The sequence below is a fragment of the Delphinapterus leucas genome, chromosome 7, assembly GCF_059928025.1.
Source record: "Delphinapterus leucas isolate spDelLeu-1000000601 "Yukka" chromosome 7, BTC_Dleu_Yukka2, whole genome shotgun sequence".
Lineage (NCBI taxonomy): Eukaryota > Metazoa > Chordata > Mammalia > Artiodactyla > Monodontidae > Delphinapterus > Delphinapterus leucas.
In genome coordinates, this window is record NC_143135.1 from 36001683 (window position 1) to 36021667 (window position 19985).

The window sequence follows — 19985 nt, forward strand, 5'->3', positions numbered from 1 at the left end:
GTACTATTCGAGTTGGTCCCCCACTAGGATCAGTGTGAAGCTTTCTGAGGGAAAGCTTGGGGGAAACTGTTCAAAGGAAATCCCACCCTAATTCTAACCCACTGCAGAGAATCCATCACTTTGTGACATCTTTCCTCTCAGCCTCATAAAGTAGGGCTGCTTGTCAGTAATTCACTTATTCATTCAGCAACTGTTTATTGAACATCTACTCTGTGCCTGGTCCTCTGCCATGTGTGGGGATACGGAAATGAGCCTGGAAGAGATCCCCATGGCCAAGAACTCACTCTCTGGGTGGGATAATGAGACTACATACAAAGAACTCTAAGGCATAGTTTAGAAAATCCACTGTGCCACGAAAGGGGTGCAGACAAAATATCGTAGGAGTCCAGAAAAAACAGATTAGTTCAATTTTCAAGAGTAGGGAGGAGAAACGATAGGATCAGGAAAATTGTGCCTTAAAAGCTAAAGCTGGATTTGTCCTTGCAGAGATTGGCTGGGGGAGGAAAAGAGCTTCCAGGTGGAGGAACAGGCAGAGCTCAAAAGTGTGGGACCCAAGGGCACATTCAGGAACTAGAGACATTGCACTGTCCATCTAATTTTCAAACAGGAATGAACTCCGAGAGATAGGGACCTTCCTCACCCATAGCCTCAGCAGTTAGCAGTCTTGTTTGGAGCCACTTTCCTGCTCCTGGTTAGATCTGCAAAATGCTGACCTATTTCCAAAGTACACAAAGCTCCACCAGGAGTTCTGGGAAGTCCAACTGGCTTGGACCAGCATGAGACTTGGTCCTTGCCCTAGCAGGGCTCATAGACCTGCTTCTTCATCCTCTTCTCTCCCAGTACCTAGTGTTAACATCCTTTTTACTATATGAAAATTATTTCCAGGTATTACATTATTTAGCCTACCTACATATGTAATTCCAAAAAAGCAATGATGCTCTTCAGTAATATAAAAGAGAAATAAAGGAAAATAATTTATAATAAAACAGCATGTATTTCAATATGTAAATGCTTAGAAGAAGCTTACACTAGCAGTTATAAGAGGTCAGAAGTCTTCATCTACATATAGAATTATTGTAAATGCAATCACTATAAAAGCAGAACAACGTAGCTGTATTTTGTGGAGACTCAAGTACCACAAGCAGTGTTGCCATCAGTGGGTGCATTTTCCGAAATGGTGAAAAACTCTTGGTCAAAGGCCGTGCTAAACAAAGCATAACTGTCCTTTTTTATTTTTTAACAATGGTTGTTGCATTCCTGGGAAATTCTCCATATGTTAAACTGTGCAAAGATTACTTGGTGTCTATATGTAAAACAGTTAAGTTTGAGCCTTGGATAATCATAAACAAGTTGTTAACCCTGAATGTCCAGTGGAACATCACAAAATTTTGTGAACTGTGGCGTAATTATTCATTGCCTGGGACTGTCCTGTGCATTGCCCCTTGCACAGTAAATGACAGTAGTCCTCTCCAATTAATGTGATCACTGGTCCCCACCCAAACATTTCCAAAATGCCTCCTAGCGGCAATGCCATCCCATTGAGAACCACTGGTTTAGAGCTTACTGGAGGAGGGAAGGTTCACACCCCAAAAGACAATCATATCTGGGCTTCCCTGGTGGCGCAGTGGTTGAGAATCTGCCTGCCAATGCAGGAGACACAGGTTCGAGCTCTGGTCCGGGAAGATCCCACATGCCGTGGAGCAACTAAGCCCGTGCACCACAACTAATAAGCCTGCACTCTAGAGCCTGCGAGTCACAACTACTGAGCCTGCGTGCCTAGAGCCCGTGCTTTGCAACAAGAGAAGCCACTGCAATGAGAAGCCCGTGAGCCACAACTACTGAGCCTGTGCTCTAGAGCCTGTGTGCCTAGAGCCCATACTCTGCAACAAGAGAAGCCACCGCAACGAGAAGCCCGTGCACCGCAACGAAGAGTAGCCCCCGCTCGCCGCAACTAGAGAAACGCCCGCGCGCAGCAGCAAAGACCCAACGTAGCCAAAAATAAATAAATAAAATTTTTTAAAAAGACAATTATATCATAAGTAGTCATTTATTAAATGTCAAATCAGTCATGCAGAATAGACATCAAGTACTATTCAAAAAAGGGCAAGAAAACGGGTTTCAACTCATCAGGAAATTCTTCACGACTAAGCACGGTTTAAGAAAAAGTATAGACTCTGCATCAGACTCTGGGGCGAGAATTCCAACTTTGACCTTTACTCCCTGCATGGATTTGGGTAAGTACTTTAACTTCGCCGAGCCTCCTTTTGCCCACCTGTAGAATGGGAATAATGATACCTACTTTGAAAAGTAAGTAGAAAGGATTAAATGAGGTTATGTATGTAAAGTATCTGGGAGAATACCTGGTTCATGGCAGATGTTCAACAAAGAGTAGCTGTTAGGGGATTCCCTGGTGGCGCAGTGGTTGAGAGTCCACCTGCCGATGCAGGGGACATGGGTTTGTGCCCCGGTCCGGGAAGATCACACATGCCACAGAGCGGCTGGGCCCATGAGCCATGGCCGCTGAGCCTGTGCGCCTGGAGCCTGTGCGCCTGGAGCCTGTGCTCCACGGCGGGAGAGGCCACAGCAGTGAGAGGCCCCTGTACCACAAAAAAAAAAAAAAAAAAAAAAAAGAGTAACTGTTATTGGTATAAAGGAAGAATAACTTCAGTTGGCCTTTGAAGGATGGCAGGGGTGGGGGAGGGAAGGTAGGCAGAGTGTGACCAAAGCCTGGAGGCGGAAATATCTATGGTGGGTTTTGCAGTAAATAGTTCAGTGAGTCTGGCAAAGAGGGTGAGAGTGGGGGGCGTGATCAGCAAAGTGGGCACCTTTAAGAGGGTGCAGCCTTGAATGTGCGGCTAAGGAGGCTAGCATTTATTCTTTTTTTTAAAAATCAATTAATGTATTTATTTGTCTGCGTTGGGTCTTCGTTGCTGCACGTGGGCTTTCTCTAGTTGCAGAGAGTGGGGGCTACTCTTCACTGCGGTGCGCGGGCTTCTCTTGCTGCGGATCACAGGCTCCAGGTGTGCGGACTTCAGTAGTTGCAACGCACGGGCTCAGTAGTTGTGGCTCGTGGGTTCTAGAGCACAGGCTTAGTAGTTGTGGCGCACGCACTTAGTTGCTCTGCGGCATGTGGGATCTTCCCGGACCAGGGCTCGAATCCGTGTCCCCTGCCTTGGCAGGCAGATTCTTAACCACTGCACCATCAGGGAAGCCCCTAGCATTTATTCTTGTTGGCTAAGAAGACAATGAACGTGGAGCAGTCCTAGACACAACCTAGGTTAGAACTGAGTGCAGACGAGCCCAGCAAGAGCTACAGTCCTCACTGTTCTAAAGAGTTCTGTTCTGCGCCACGTGCTTCGCACAATGCTCTATGCCTCAGCTGAAGTGAACTGAGGTGGCCTTGGCCTGGGGAGCAGCCTGTCCGGTAAGCTGTGACTTATGCTTAAAAAACTTGTTAGCAAAACTGAGCTGTGCCAATCCAGATTCTTCTGTTCGGAACAAGAACAAGACAGTAGCTGCTAGAGCTGAGCAGAAAGGTCTTGAGGTAGACTTGGGGCTGCGGTGTCTGCTTGGGACCATAGGTACCCTGAGGCTAGGAGGATGCCGGGTGATAGAGAGCAAGGAGCCTGGATCATACATGGACAGAAGCAGCAACATTATTATGAGAAACAAGAGAGAGACTGAGAGAGCAGCTACCTGAGGCACTGGTGGTTTTCTGGTTCCGGATTCAGTTTCTGTACATCCTTACAAAAACCCCCCTTTCCTTAAAGTTAGTTGAATGGGTTTATGACTTTTAGTTACCCAAACTTCTCTACACACAGTGGTGTTTATCTCTTCTGGGGTTTCTTGGATAAAGTGATTTCAAGCCTTCAGAAAGTCTTATGCATATTAATATCTCAATTTTGGAAACAGCCTAGCAGTGGAGGGGATATGCCAAGTTATCATCTATGACACTCTAAGAAAGACGAAGAATAGATTCTGATTGAAGAATGTGATAATAAGCCTTACGCTTTTTTAAAAAATTTTTTGCCACGCCTCGCGGCATGTGGGATCTCAGTTCCCCGACCAGGGATCGAACCCATGCCCCCTGTATTGGAAGTGCAGAGTCTTAATGACTGGACCGCCAGGGAAGGCCAAATAAGCTTTATGCTTAATGTCCCCTCTCTCAATAAAATTTCTACTAAAATTATCAAAGAAAATCAACTATTATAGGGGAAAAATCCAATTTATCACTGGAAGCTAGGGAAACTTACATGCCAGCAATTTTAAGAAATTTCCACAGATTTTAACACAAGCAGTACCATTTGTCTGGAGGGAGCACCAATATGCCATGAGTTGTCAATGGAAGAAACCCCAGTGGAACCCAAACAGCAATCCCTACCTTGCAGGATTTCTTGGGGGAAATTAGTGCAGGAAGTCAAATTTCAAGCTTCCTAAAGCCTCTAGAAGGGCAGAATGCTATAACGCAAAAGGAATGGGAATCTCGTTGCAACAGACCATACCTAACATGGATGGATGGTTGGTCAAAACACACAAAGGACCTGCCAAAGGTAGATCCTAGCAAGAGCAGTCCTGCAACTTAGAGAAGAGAATGGGTGAGGTAAATTCAGCTACACCCAAGGAAGAAACATCTTACACACAAAAGTCAGTAGCCCTGCTTAGACACTGCTGGTGTGGCTGCTTCCTTCTACCCCAGGAGATGAAGTGATTTCTCTGATCAGTGAGTGACAGAGACTGTGGGTTGCCCCTCACAGCCATTCTCCTCCTCTTTCTAAGTAGTGAAATGTTTAGTGGGGCACATGACTGCTTAGAATAAAATGTTCATTTCCCAGCCTGCCTAGCAGGTAGGATTCAGTCCTGGCCAATGGAATGTAAGTGAAAGTGTCATGTGGTAGCTTCCATAAACTTCCCTTAGTTTCTTCTTTCCCCTTTCCTCCATCCTGCTATCTGGAATGTGGGTGTGATGGCTGGAACTCTATCTTGAACAATGGGCATAGGAAACACACCCTTATGATGGCAAAGCTAGAAGGAGCCTGAGTCCCTCAGGACTCGGAGAGAGCTGCCTTACCAACCCTAGATTGACTGCCTTCAGATCTTTACATATGACACAAACAAATCTCTCTCTCCTTTAAAATACTGTTATTTCTTATCTCGGACACAGTCCAACCTAATTCTAACCGAGTCAAAAAGCAACACTACAGTAAATCTGAAGTGTGTACTTTCCCTTTCATCTGAATTTAAAGCGGTATATAAAGGTCACACATAATCAATCATAGAAACCTCAATACTGGACAAATGGAGGCTTCACACTGTAAGGATGAGCAAAAAGAAAGAATTCTCTGGATACGTAGCAATATTAAGCAATTCCAAAGAAAGGGCCAATATGAAGTATGAGAAGATATAAAGACCTAAAAACAAAAGAGAACTATAGAAACGTCTCCAATTTGTACTGTCAATAAGCTCTAGAAGCTATTGCATCTATAAACCAGGATCAAATTAGCAACAAAAGGGGAAAAAACCTACACAGAGGAAAGTCTTCTTAAACAAGGAAGGTACAACTAATGAATTTCAGAATGTAGTGAAGGCAATAAACTGCAGCAGTCTGGGTACGCCTGGTTACTCCCCTGGCACATTCCAAGCTTCCACTATTCTTCCTCAAGGTTACAACACAATCCATCCTACTCTTTCCAACATCTGACTTAACCTATTTCACCAAGAATATTAAGTATATTAGGTATGAAACCCCTCGAACTTTTCTCTATATACCTATAGCTCATCTCCATGTGCCTGCACTCTCACCAAACCACCCTCTCATCTAACAGGAAGATGGATCTTTTCCCATTCTTAGGCCAATCTCTATCCCTGATCACTTCCTTTTCTGATTTCTCTAAGATCAGGACCTTGTTCTTCCTCTCTCCCCTATATTATTACCCTCTCGTTCTTTGCCAGACCCTCCTGTGCAGATTACAAATATGTTCAAATCACCCATCTTTATAAAAATCCTTCAATTATTCATCCTCTACTAGTACCAGCATCTCCTGTGCGACATGGTCCTCAAAACAATAGATAGCACTCACTACCTCTATTTTCTCACCTCCCAAGCACTCATTTTTAAATAAGCTGCTTAGATAAGTTGTTAAATGAGTTGGTTTTCCTTGTTATATAGTTATAAAAAGTTTGAAAAATGTAAAAAAAATCATCCATAGATCTGTGACTTAGTAACAACTGAGTGAATCTTTTGGAGATTTTTCTATCCATCTAGTCTTTACACATTGAAATATAAAATTGAATCTGACTCTAATTATAATTTCATAGGCTTTTACTCACTTTATAGAATATTTTGCAATTTTTCTATATCAAATTTTCTTTAAAAATACATTCATTTAAACAAAAACTTGCACATGAATGTTCATAGCAGCACTAGTCACAATAGCCAGAAGGTGTAAACAACCCAAATATTCTTCAACTGATGAATGGATAAACAAAATGTGTTATACCCATACAAGAAATATTATTCAGTCATAAAAAGGAATGAAATAGTGTCTATGCTATAGCATAGACAAATCTTGAAAATGTTAAGTGAAAGAAGCCATACACAAAAGACCACATATTATATGATTCTATATATATGAAATGTCCACAAATAGGTACATTCATAGAGATAGAAAGTAGATTAACGGTTGCCAGAGGCTGGGGGAGGGGCAATGAGGAGTAAGGGCTTAATGGGTAGGGTTTTTTTGTGTGGGAGTGATAAAAATATTCTGGAATTACATGAGGATGATGGTGGCAAAACATTGCAAGTGTACTAAATGCCATTATTGTACGTACACTTTATAATGGTTAAAATGGTTCCCCTTAGAAACAGATAAGTGACACAAATACCAAATTAAATCATTAATGATTCATTCATATGTTATGATTCATTAATACATAGTTATTCTTTAGCAGGGACCTGTGAAAATTGGGCATGGAGAAGGAAGTTTTCAGATGGAAAGGCAGAGGGAATTCCCTGGCAATCCAGTGGCTAGGACTCTGCTCTTTCACTACCGAGGGCCTGGGTTCAATCCTTGGTCAGGGAACTAAGATCCCACAAGTAGCATGGTGCAGCCCAACATAAAATAAAATAAAGTGAGGGGGCAGAGAACAGCGGGAAAGAGAGCCTCCTTGTAGTCACCCACAGTGAGTGCATTTTGGCATCTACGTGGCAGGTTACCAAAGAAATGGATGGAAAAAGGAAGGGAGGTTGGAGCAGAGGAAGACTTTGGTTTACTTCTCTATATTCATAGTACAAGTCCCACAAGTGGCTTGGAGAAGATGGTAGGGAAAGCACAAGACACCGACGTGAACTGTAAACTACTGAGGAGTCCATCGCTGTCTTTTTCATTCATTACTGTATTTCCCAGGGCTGGCACAATGCCAGCTACATAGTAGGTGCTCAGTAAACTTTTTAAAGAAATAAATGGAAATTTCATGGCTTCCTAGTCATAATATTTGCTTGTAAAAAACAGAAACTTTGTCAAATTAACTAAGTTTAGTACGAGGATAAAGCGGAATTTCCCACAAACCAACTACAGAATGTACAGCAAGGTCTCATGAGAACAATTATCCATTCTTTTCCTCTACCTGGAGCCCTGTGGATCTCTCACCTTGACTCCTTTGTCTATATCTAACCTACTCTTCTCTTCCTCTTTATGGATTAGTCTCCTTTGCTAAGATTTTAGTTTCTATTCTCCCAAAATTCTACCTGCTTGAGGCTTTGGGTAGCCATGCTGACTACCCTACATGCCTATAGCTCGGATGACCAACACTGCCAGCTGACTCAATCTCTACCTAAATTTCAACTTCCAGGACAGACTCTAATTAGCTAAGCTTGATCCAGGTGTCTACATAAGAAAAGTGGCTGTGACCAGGCTGGAATCATGCAGTTCCTTTGGGCTCCCTCTTCTAGGCTGTGAATAAGACAGGTTTTCTAAAATGGATCATTGTTTGCGGAGGAAACGGTGATGCTATGACTTGGGTAAGAACAGAGTTAAGGGAATTGCTTTCCACCCTCTGAAGCTTTGGGCTACAGTCCATGGTCCCATGAAAATGTATTTAGGATATAAAATGACCATATAAATACCATGAGCACGATGCTCCAATGATCCATCTGCTTTTCAAGCCACTAGTTCAAAAGACAGAGATCAAGCTATAAAGCTAATCACTTAGTCATGACACATACTGTGTCATTCCCTACGCTTCTAATAATTAACATCTCCTCTCTGTTTCCCATGGGCACTCTCAAGACTATTAGGGTCCATAGTCAGCCAATGATCAAAAGCAGAGTCCTTCCCTGACAGAGAAGTGCAAATAGCAATCACCTTTCTTTTCTTTTTATTGAAGTATAATTGACCTATAACACTATGTTAGTTCCTGGTGAACAACATAGAGATTTGGTATTTCTATACATGACAAAATGATCACCACGATAAGTCTAATTACTATCTGTCACCACACAAGTTATCATAATATTATTGATTGTATTCCCCAGGCTGTGCATTCATTCCTGTGACTTACTTGTTTTGTAACTGGAAGTTTGTACCTCTTAATCTCCCTCAACTATTTCACTCATCCCCTCACCCCCTCCCCTCTGGCAACCACCTGTTTGTTCTCGGTATCTATGAGTCTGTTTCTGTGGTATCACATTTGTCATTTGTTTCGTTTCTTAGATTCCACATATAAGTGAAATCATATGGTATTTGTCTTTCTCTGACTTATTTCACTTAGCATAATACCCTCTAGATCCATCCATATTGTTGCAAATGGTAACATTTCTTTTCTTTCTTCTTTTTTTTTTTTTTTTTTGCAATCCGCCTTCTGAAATTTCCAGGACTCCAACCTTCTAGCAACGGGCATAGAAGCACATAGGAAACAATGTGTTAATTTGGATTAATCAGCTATGTTGAGGCAGGAAAAACAGTAGCTTTCTGCAGAGTCCACTTGGGGCTGATGGTCTGGAAGGGTCTTCAAGGGTCCCCTAGTGGCCTGAGGGGACAAAGCTACCTCCCAAGCCCCATCCTGTTCTTGAGGAGCAGGTCACAATGGAAGAGAATTTTTTTTTTTTTTTTACCATTTGGGCCGCATGCAAAAGTTTAACACATATCAAGTTACAAAGTTAGACCTAGAAAAAATAACCTACATATAGTATATTTTAATATTTGCTTGTACATATTGTTATAACAACAGTTGATCAAAATCCAAGTTGAACAGTTAAGAAAAAGACTTGCATTTCCTTCATTCTGGTATTCTGCACTATATTCTAATTAGTGTGACGATAGAACCCTCAAAAGCCATCATGTGGACTAAATTTTTTATTTATTATTGAAAGTCCCTAATGTCAAGTTTATATCATATTAGTTTCCAAAACGTCTATAATCTATTGCTTCGTGTCTAAAAACCCTAGGCAGTCTGGGATAGAGTTTGGTCCTGGAAAAAAAGATAAATCCCAATTCTTGCCTCAAAATACTTTTTTTTTTTTAATTCTTTTTTAAATCTTTAAAGGTCCAGACTGTTGGTTAACTTGAGAGAGCGCCGGGGTTGATTGACAGTATCTGTCATAGGCAATGAACTCCACTCCAATGTTGCCTTTATGCTGGTGTGTCAAGTTGTTCAACTGTGACCCTTCCATCTGTTCCAGCTAATCTGAAAGTCATTTAGACCGGCTTCCCCATTCATCTGAAACACAGCACATTCTCCTGTTAACACACATATGCAAAGTTGTCTGCTGTCAGCAACCTATGGGTTTTTTTTTGAAAAGTCTCATTTACAACATCTGTATAAACATTTACACAACAGAAAATCCATTTATTGCCTATTACTGCCTCCCTAACTTAATTTTTTCAGACACTTCTAAGTATAGGGTCATTCTGAATAGACATTTAGTGGTTTACCTCCCCAAATTAATTTTTAAGCAGGAATCGTCACTTGACTTTGACATTTCCAAAAAAGCATTCTGTGTTATATGTTAAGAGTTCCTGAGAATTCATGATCTTATTTTCAAGGATTCAGTTACAGTTGAAAATCTTTTTTTTTTTTTTTTTTTAAGCAGGTTTAGGAGGAAGTAGTCAAGTTCATCAGATCTACTAAACTGGAATCCCTGGGGTGGGGCTCTGGGAATGTGTACATTCAAAAAGTCCTCCAAGCGATTTTGAGAATCAACCAGGTTCAGAAACAACTGGTCTGATTTACTTATACTTTACTAAGATGCCTGGTAATGCATGATTCTGATTTCTTATTTGTATGACTTGTACAATCCTAATAAATAAATTACTTAGCTAAAGGTAAAAAACCAAGTATAATAAAATAAACAGGAAAGCTTATTTGAGTGATTTACAAGGGTGTTTCCTTGCATTATGTGTAAACTGAAACTGCATTTGGATGTAACACAATAGAAATGCTCATACTAAATGAATTAAGAACTCCTTTGGTCCAGAACTTTAAAAAAATTGCTTTGCTTTATTTTAACCTGATTCCTTCTCTGTACTCTGTCCAGATTTACACTGTATTTCTCAGGTCTGGCTTCAACCCTGACATTGAATCTCTGTGTGACCTTGAGCGAGTTACTTCTCCTGAGACTTAGTTTATACGAGGGAATCAGAGAAAATGGTTTCTAAAGTCCCTTCTAGCTCTGACAGTGTCTGGGCACCTAAAACAAGTTCTAGACATACTTTTCTCCTGATAAAATCACCCCCAGCCTAGAACGTTATCTCCAACCAGACACAATTAGGGGGCCACAAAGGCACAAATTTATCAGGGTGTTTTAGGAAAGTATTTCTGAGGTTCAGGAGCTTAAGGGACTACCCTTTGTGAAATGTTCCTAGAATTTAAAATTTCAGCCCTAGCTCCAAAAGATTTTTTTCATTGATCTATTCACAAAATGTTGCCACTCTCTTTCTTGAGGTTATATCCAAACTTCAAAGGTTCTTTTCGTTACATTTGCTGTGTTTGTCCTTCCATATCCACATCTCCTCTTCATTTTTGTCTCTAACCCTCTTGGAGTAGTTGAAAGAACATATAAGACTTCCAATGAGTTATGTGATTTTGAACAAACCATTTAATCTCAAGTTTTCGTTTTTTTTCATCTGTAAGAAATAATATCTGAGTACAAAAGAAAACAAGTCTTAAGTACAAAAGGAGATAAGTGAGAGATAAGCACTTTCTAAACTGTAACTTGGTATACAGGTGTCATTATTATTATCTTTATTACAGTTATTACTACTGCTGCTGCTGCTCAGAAGTTGGTCATCCTCTGCATCACTATTGTGAGTAAAGTACCATCTAATAAATTTGTTTTGGGACACCTATGGAGAAAAATGGGAGGGAGTTGGAAACACGTGTACCAAAAGCTCTTAAATTTTTGGTACCATAATTTGACTTCTAAGAACGTATCAAATTATATATCCTATTTTTGCATAAAGACATTCATCAAAGCGTATCTGCAATAGCCCATATTAAGACCAATCCAATGTCCATGAGTAAATCATTATCTAGCCATCATTGAAATGCTACACAGCCATTGAAAATGGTGTGCTGGAAAAATATTTAATGACTTAGGAAATGCTCAAACTACGTAGTAAGGAGTAAAAATAAAGCACGACGCAAACTTGCACTTAAGTATAATTGCAATTTTATGGCAAAATATATTATCTAAATATATAGTAAAGAAAAAAGACATTGAAGTATTTACAGTGACTGTCAACAATAGGGGTATAGATAATGTCTGTTTTCTATTTATCTCTGTGTTTTGCAAATTTTCTTTTTAAAATGTTTTTTTTTTTAATTGCAGCACTCCCTTCCCAAATTTCAAATCACATATTCATTCAGCCAACAAAACATTTGGAGAATCTCCTGTGCATCTTTTCCCTCTGATGGACATGGTGGAGACATGAAGGTGTGAAGCATGATCATAGGCTTCTAGGACCCTACAGTCTAGAAGGAAAAATTGTTCCTTATACAAAGCAAGGCAGTAATGACAAAAGGATCCTTAGAACAGTACAAATGAGCTGCCATAGAAGTTAAGAGAGGAAGTTTCTCTGAGGATGTAACAGATAAGCTGTTTATTAAATCCCACAAGAACTACTGATGCGGTAATAAGCAGTTGGCAGAAATACTTTAATATGATTAGAGTTTGCACATGCTATATCTTCTCATCAGGAAATAGAAAGTATTTTAGTTTAGCTTTTATTTATGGAATGCTCTTGTCAAATTAGGGCCCAACCTGGTGAGCCCCATATTTGTCAAAAAAAAATAGATAAAATTAAATGCATCAGCAATCCATTCTTAGGAGGTGAAATACCCAAGAAAGAACCTGAAGAGTCTTCAAATAGCACAAGGTCACCAAAATCATATGAGGGCACCAGGATTCTTCTAGCTGCTCCCACTTGGTCCCCTAAACTCAGGAGTACAACTCCAAATGCAAATAGGCAGGTGTCAATGTGAAGAAGAAAAGAACACTTTCCATCTAGAGTCCAAAATTCTCTACCTAAGGGAGAAAATAAATATAGTCAGAGTCTATGATGTTGGACCCCACAGTAGAAATACAAATAAAACTGTCTACAGAGCTATCCCATCTTCCACTTTCAAGAATGGTGCCCATTCTCTATTTGTGAATAGGTTAGAGTTAGAATATTCCATTTAGATGAGTACTTTATGTCTAAAGCATGATTGGTCATGAACTCCAACTGCTTACCGTGGCCAGGCAGGCCATATAGATGTGTGAACCGGACAGATATAAGACACTGATGCACTGACGTGGTGATGCCATGCTAAACTGGAGAGTACATGTCTCACCTAATGGCATACTATTTAAAATATAAAAAGCACCATCCCAACCCAATATTTCACATCTGTAAGCCGGATCTGCCCCTCTATCCTGTAGCCAGTTTGTGCCCTGCAGAGAGTGGCCCACAGAAAAGCGTATTCATCGGCCCATTATTCACGCTTCCAGATAAGGGCCGTTGGTTTCCCAACCACTTCTCGTTCCCGTTCCTGGAAATGATTCCTCCTCGATGAGGAATCTAGGATAACGAGAAGCTGAGAGATAGCCCCGTGTGAGCAAAGAGTCAAACAGAGCATGAGCTTTAACAAGAGGAATGTAAATGGTGAGGGAAATCATAGTGAAGCCAGCACGGAACTGAATCAGGAGTTACTGGTGCCCCCAGATCATGAGAGAAACACACCAGTGGTCCTCAGTGGGGACCATTTTGCCCCCAGGGGCCACCTGGCAATGTCTGGAGATATTTGGGTTGTCACAACCTTGGGTGGGAGCGGGGGATGGCATGTCACTGGCATCTAGTGGGTAGAAGTCAGGAATGCTGCTAAACATCCTACAATGCCTAAGGACAGTCCCACACAACAAAGAATGTCAACGGTGTGAGATATGAAGTGAGGGAGATATTTAAATTGAGTGGTTAGGACAGAGATCTTTGGAGATGACATGTGTGGTGAAATCTGGTTGATCCAGAGGAACAGTCTTCCCCAGGAAGATCTGAGGGCAGAGTGGGCCAATCAGGGAAAATTGCAGGAGCAAAGGTACTAAGGTAGGAATGAGCATGGTGTAGTATCTTTCTCCACAACCTCACCAATACTTCTTATCTTTCGTCTTTTTGATAATAGTCATCCTAACAGGTGCAAGGTTTATGGTTTTGATTAGCATTTCCCTAATAATTAGTGATATTGAGCACCTTTTCACATACTTGTTGGGTATTTGCATATCTTCTTTGAAGAAATATCTATTTAGGCCCTTTGCCCATTTTTTAATTGAGCTGTTTGCTTTTTGCTATCGAGTCGTATGAGTTCCTTATATATTTTGTATGTTAACTCCTTATCACATATATGCTTTGCAAATATATTCTTCCATTCTGTACATAGCCTTTTCATTTTGTTGATTGCTTCTGTAGTTCTGTTTATTTTTGCTTTTGTTGCCTAGGCTTTTGGTGTCATACCCAAAAACATCATTGCCAAGACTGATTTCAAGGAGCTTTTTCTTTGTTTTGTTCCAGTAGTTTTATGGTTTCAGGTTAATACATTTTAGTTTAAGTCTTTAATCCATTTCAAGTTAATTTTTGTGTGTGGTGTAAGATGAGGGTCCAATTTCATTCTTTTGTTTATGGGTTGTTAGGGTGCAAGGATGATTCAACATATGCAAATCAACAAATGTGATACATCACATTAGCAGAATAAAGGATAAAAATCCTGTGATCATCTCAATTGATGCAGAAAAAGCATTTGAAAAATTCAACACCTTTCCATGATGAAAACTCTCAACAAATTAGGTATAGAAGGAATGTTCCTCAACATAATAAAGGCCATATATGACAAATTCACAGCTAACATCATAATCAACAGTGAAAAGCTGAAAGCTCTTCTTTTCTTTTTTCTTTTTTTTAGCTTTTCTTCTAAGATCAGGAACAAGATAAGGTAACCACTGTTTCACTTTCATTCAGCATAGCACTGGAATTTTGTAATGTATTTAAATGTTGAATCACCATGTTGTACACTTGAAACTAACATAGTATTGTATGTCAACTACATTAAAAAAAAGAAAAAAAACCCATAATACTGGAAGTTCTAGCTAGAGCAATTAGGCAAGAAAAAGAAATAAAAGCCATCCAAATTGGAAAGGAAGCAGTTAAATTATCTTTGTTTGACATGATCTTACATATAGAAATCCCCAAAGACTCACTAAAAATTTGTTAGAACAAATAAATGAACTCAGTAAAGTTGCAGGATACAAAATGAACATATAAAAATTAGTTGTGTTTCTACTATATACTAAGAACAAACAAACCAAAAAAGAAATTTTTAAAAATCCCACTTACAATTGCATCAAAAAAATAAAATATTTAGGAATTAATTTAACCAAGGAGGTAAAAGATCTGTACACTGAAAACTCTAAGACTTTGATGAAAGAAACTGAAGAAGACACAAATAAATGGAAAGATCCTGTATTCATGGATTAGAAGAATTAGCATTGTTAAAATGTCCACACCACCCAGAGTGACCTACAGATTCACTGCAACCCCTGTCAAAATTCCAATGGCATTTTTCACAGAAATGGAAAAAAAAATCCTGAAATCCATATGGAACCACAGAAGATCCCAAATAGTCAAAGCGATCTTGAGAAAGAAGAACAAAGCTAGAGGCATCATACTTCCTACTTTCAAACTATATTACAAAGCTAAAGTAATCAACCAGTAATGGGACTAGCACAAAAACAGATACAAAGACCATGGAACAGAATAGAGAGCCCAGAAATAAACCCACGCATAAATGGTCAACTAACATTTGACAAGGGCACCAAGAATACTCAATGGGGGAAGGATAGTCTCTTCAATAAATGGTGTTGGGAAAACTGGGGTATGGCCTTAAAGGCCAGGGAGGGGCTCTGTCTCAAGCTCACCAAACCCATCTACTCACTCATACTTTGAATTCCTTAGCCTGAGCCACAGTCTGATATTCCAGAATGAAAGAGTAGGCTTTATATTTATTATGTCTCTCAAAGGGTCAACGCAGAGGTCCTTCATTCTCCCGCTGAGGAACATGACAGACAAGTACACCTCTGCCAGCAAACATGGTTTGATGAGTTGGGGAAGGAAAGAGAAGACAGAGCTGCTAAAACTGCAGCAAACATCCCAAATTGATATCTTTTCACCTGTTGCCCCAGAGCAAGCACAGTAAGGGCTCTGTCACTACTGGTAGAACTGGGCGGAATTGCATTGGGTTGGCTCGCAACAGGATCATTACATGTCCTAGAGTTCCTGGTACAGCCCTGGCTTATGTCTGTTGTCCTAGCACAATTATTCATAGCATCCCCTTTCACTCTCACAATTGTCCCAGGGTGGATAATACATTATGCGCTCAGAAGCTCTAGGGTCCATTGGCCATAGGAGCAGGGCAGTCCCAGGGAACATTAAGGGTGGTATCTGGATGAATTTCAGCCCCTCTCCACCTAGACTCTGCCTAGGGGGCAATGAGCCAGCCAGAACAACAGATGAGTAATCAGCCAGGCAGAGGAAAGATTCTCCTCACTATTTGCCACCAGGTCCCCAGTACAGCCATAGGGGATACTTATGGCTTTGTCTTTCAATCATTCCCACACCTTCTGGGAAAGCTCCCCGAGTGTGCTTAGGAAACCCCACTGCCCTCACTATTAAGCCAGGGGGCCTCAGGGACAAACGGGGGACCCAGGCTGGTCAATCACAGCATTTCAAATCCTTGGTCACAGGGGTTGGTTCAGGGAGAGACACGTGACCTAAGCCTGGCCATTTAGAGTTCAACCCTGGATTGCCCATGTCAGAAAACCTGTCTCTGCTACAGGATACCTGACAACCTTGAAAATCAATTCCAGGATATTTTGGAAACTGGTTGAACTGCTGAGAACTTAAGGGAAAGCCTGGTGTCCTTGGCAACTATCTTTCCACTATGAGAGGAAAGCCTACCTAAGAATGGGACTGACACAGAGGAAAGGCAGAACAGATAGAGCACTGAAGAGAAAAAGCTAAATCCTAAGGACAGTGTTTATTATTATTATTTTTAGCCACTGCTACGTGGCTTGCAGGCAAGTTCCCCGACCAGGGGTTGAACCCACACCCTCGGCAGTGAAAGCGTGGAATCCTAACCACTGGGACCACCAGGGAATTCCCCTAGGGACACTGTTTAAATACCTGTATCCAATGAGGCCCAAAGCTAGTATTTCCCTAAATTTTTAAGTTAGGGGTGTTAAACTACTAATTTCCTTTTTTTAAATTGAGTTGAAGTTGGATTTCTATCCCTTGAAAAATAACGAGAACATATTTGCATAACTGAAGGCAGATCTCGTGTCCCCCAGGGACAGTCCTCCTCATATGCCATGGGTCCAGATCTCTACTCCTTTGGGGGTCTCCCAGAATACATTCCCACCCTACAATTATAAGCATTACCATAGCAGCCAGAAGGTATTACGCATTTACTATTAGCCAGGCAACGTGCTAAGCTCTTTACAGGCCTCATCTCATTTAATCCTCACAACAACTCTCTGGGATGGGTACTATTATTATCTCCATTTTACAGATGAGAAAACTGAGGCTTTGAAGATTAAATAACTTCTTAGGGTGATGTAGATATTAAGTGATAGGTCTGCACTCATATCTTGATCTAATTGAATTCATCTCTATTCACTACTACATAATACTGCTTTTATGGCCTGGGACACAGGGTCTTACATTACATATAGGAACTTGGGTAATAACTCTACACCATATTGCATTTGTACAGATGGCTATACAACACCAATACAATATCTGTGAGAAAACACATTTCTGTTGTTTTAAGCCACCAAATTTGCAGTAGTTTGCTTCAGCAGCCACAGGAAACTAATGCAACTGCTGAGTCGTTTTGGATCTTAATTCCCTAAACCAATGAATAAATTATATCTCCCAACCTTAAGCCCCCAGCAATGTAAAAGATATCATGCCTTGATCTTGATCATGCCCTCTACATATATACTCATGTAACTGCTAAAATGTAGATCAGACACAGGACCATCTATTATATTGTCGGAATGGGACTCTGGTTTCAAAATAGGAATTACCAGACAAAAGGGGCTTCCTGGTTTAGTAAAGAAGTTTGGGAAATACTGGATTGAAAACATTTGTAAAAGTTTCTCTACTACAGGACTTCTCAGAGCCTTTAATATGCTGATGGACATTGTGAATCTCCAAGGAGGGATGTGATCTTCAGTGTTCACCAAGCTTATTTGATTACAATCATCCCGCCCCTGGGAAAGCACCTATAAGGACAAGTGTTACAAAGACCACAGTTAGGAGAAAAATATATCTGGCCCAACCAACTCACTGTACTGGTAACATAAGTTCAGAGCAGTTGCTCTGCCACAATCCCACTGCTGGCGGGGGCACATTCAGGTTATCACCCAGGCCTCCTAACATTTTGTCTGGTGTTCCTTCTACTGAACATGTTGAACATGTAAAAAAGCAAGCACTGAATGTCATCTTTAAACTGAAGGGAGGAGGTTCTCTAAAGACAACTTCATTGAAAGGAAACATTTTCTGCAGTGAGTTAACAGCTTATAGAATGCAGCAATGAGATATGAGGAAAGGTGGATTTTTCCTAGCTTTTGTTATTGGCATTGACCCTGAAGGTCCTTAGTCCTCCCCCAGAAGCTTAAGGGGCTTAGATCAAGGGCAGATTTTGAAATTGAATGTATTCAGATTAAGCAAAACCTTCAGTGAGAGGATTTACTCCCCACAAGCTGTTGCCAAGTTGGGGCTGTCCGGGCCAGGCCCATTTTCCTGAGCTGCAATCGACTGGTCCCCTAGTTGCTGGCAGCGTCCAGGCAGCCAGTTTCCTGGGACATTAAACATTCAGAGCTTCATCAGCCTCCTGGATCCTTCTCTATTTCTCTAGTATTTTTCGACAGGTTTTGGGTAGGCTGCAAATTTTCTAACAATTATCCAAGGAGATGATCCTGGGGAAAGTAGCCAGAGATTCAGAGTCTAGAAAAATGCTCCTGTCTTATCAGTTAGCATCTGACAAATCACAATGAGATTGTCCCTGGCAAGGAGGATATTCTGCCATGATAATCATCTAGAAGACAAAAGGCAGCTGGGAGCCCAGGATTATAAGTAGTTGTTTATTTGGGGAGTTTTCTTTTAATGCCGTATTCCCCTGGTTTGCTGGATGCTACTTTTATTCCTCAAATCTGAAAAATTACCACCCATTTTGAGAGTCCTGAATGTGGCAGACATAATAGTTGTCGAGTGGATTTTCTACTTCCGGGGATGTAACATTATCCACCTTCTATTTCAAACGTGCTCTGCCTTTAAGACCGAACTCCTCTAAGCATTTAGAAGGCCCCCAAGTTTTTCTCTTTTGTGTCTATAATTTTAAAATAGCTTCTATTGCTTTTTTCCTTATAAAAATAATACACATTTGTTTTAGAAATGTTGGAAGTATGAAAAAAGCATAAGAAAAGAAAAGAAAAATCTTCTGTGTTCTCACCACTGAGAGATAAAGGTTATTAACATTTTTGGCTCTAAGTCCTTTTAGAGTCACTTTAAAATACCTTAACAGGATGCTGGTGAGCGTAAAGTTTGAGGTTAGTCCCTCTAATCCCCACGGGATGGAAGGCAGCCTCTGTGGTTCAGTCCTGCATCAAGCACAAAGAGAGTCAATCACCTATCACTTACTGAGCTACCATTTCAAGAAAATCATAGTTTGTCAGACTGCATGGGGTCTGAGAACCCCACTGAATAGGTAAGAAAACAGCACCAGAGAGTAACTAACTTCTCCATAATGCCTGGCACCTCAGAGGTAGAGCAGGGACCAAGAAAATCTTCTGATTCTCATTTTAGTGTTTTTTTTCCTCACTATACCAGCTGTGTCACTAGAGAAAGAATTATAAAATTCAATTTGAGTAAGAACATTTAGCTATGCCAAAACTCAAAGCATGAGGAATTTTTATGTACTAATTATTTGGCATTGTGGAGAGAGAAATAATCTCCACATAAATAGTAATTTCCAAAGTACTAAAGGTCAGCTTTTTAAGCACAAAGACTTGCATCTTAATATCAATATTAGCCAATTCCAGTGGAAATTATTCTACATATGCCTTTTTAAAGGCAGGCGCATTCACATTCATGACAGCAATATATGGGAAAATGAATGCCTGCACGTGGGCAGGATTGAAACATGACTCTGGGGCTATACATAAAGATGACAGTTACTGAGTTCCTTTTTCTATCAAGTTAAGTGCCTCATAAACACTGGCTATAGGCCTCAGATTAAAAAAAAAAAAAAAAGACAGGCGCATTTAACAACACAATCTTTTCTTGATGACTCAAAGTCATGATTATGAGCATCAGTTTTTATTCTATGCCATGACACAGTGAGACCTTCTGGGATTGGTAAACTGTAAAACCCTGAATGGCTCCAGACTGCTAAGCTTTCAC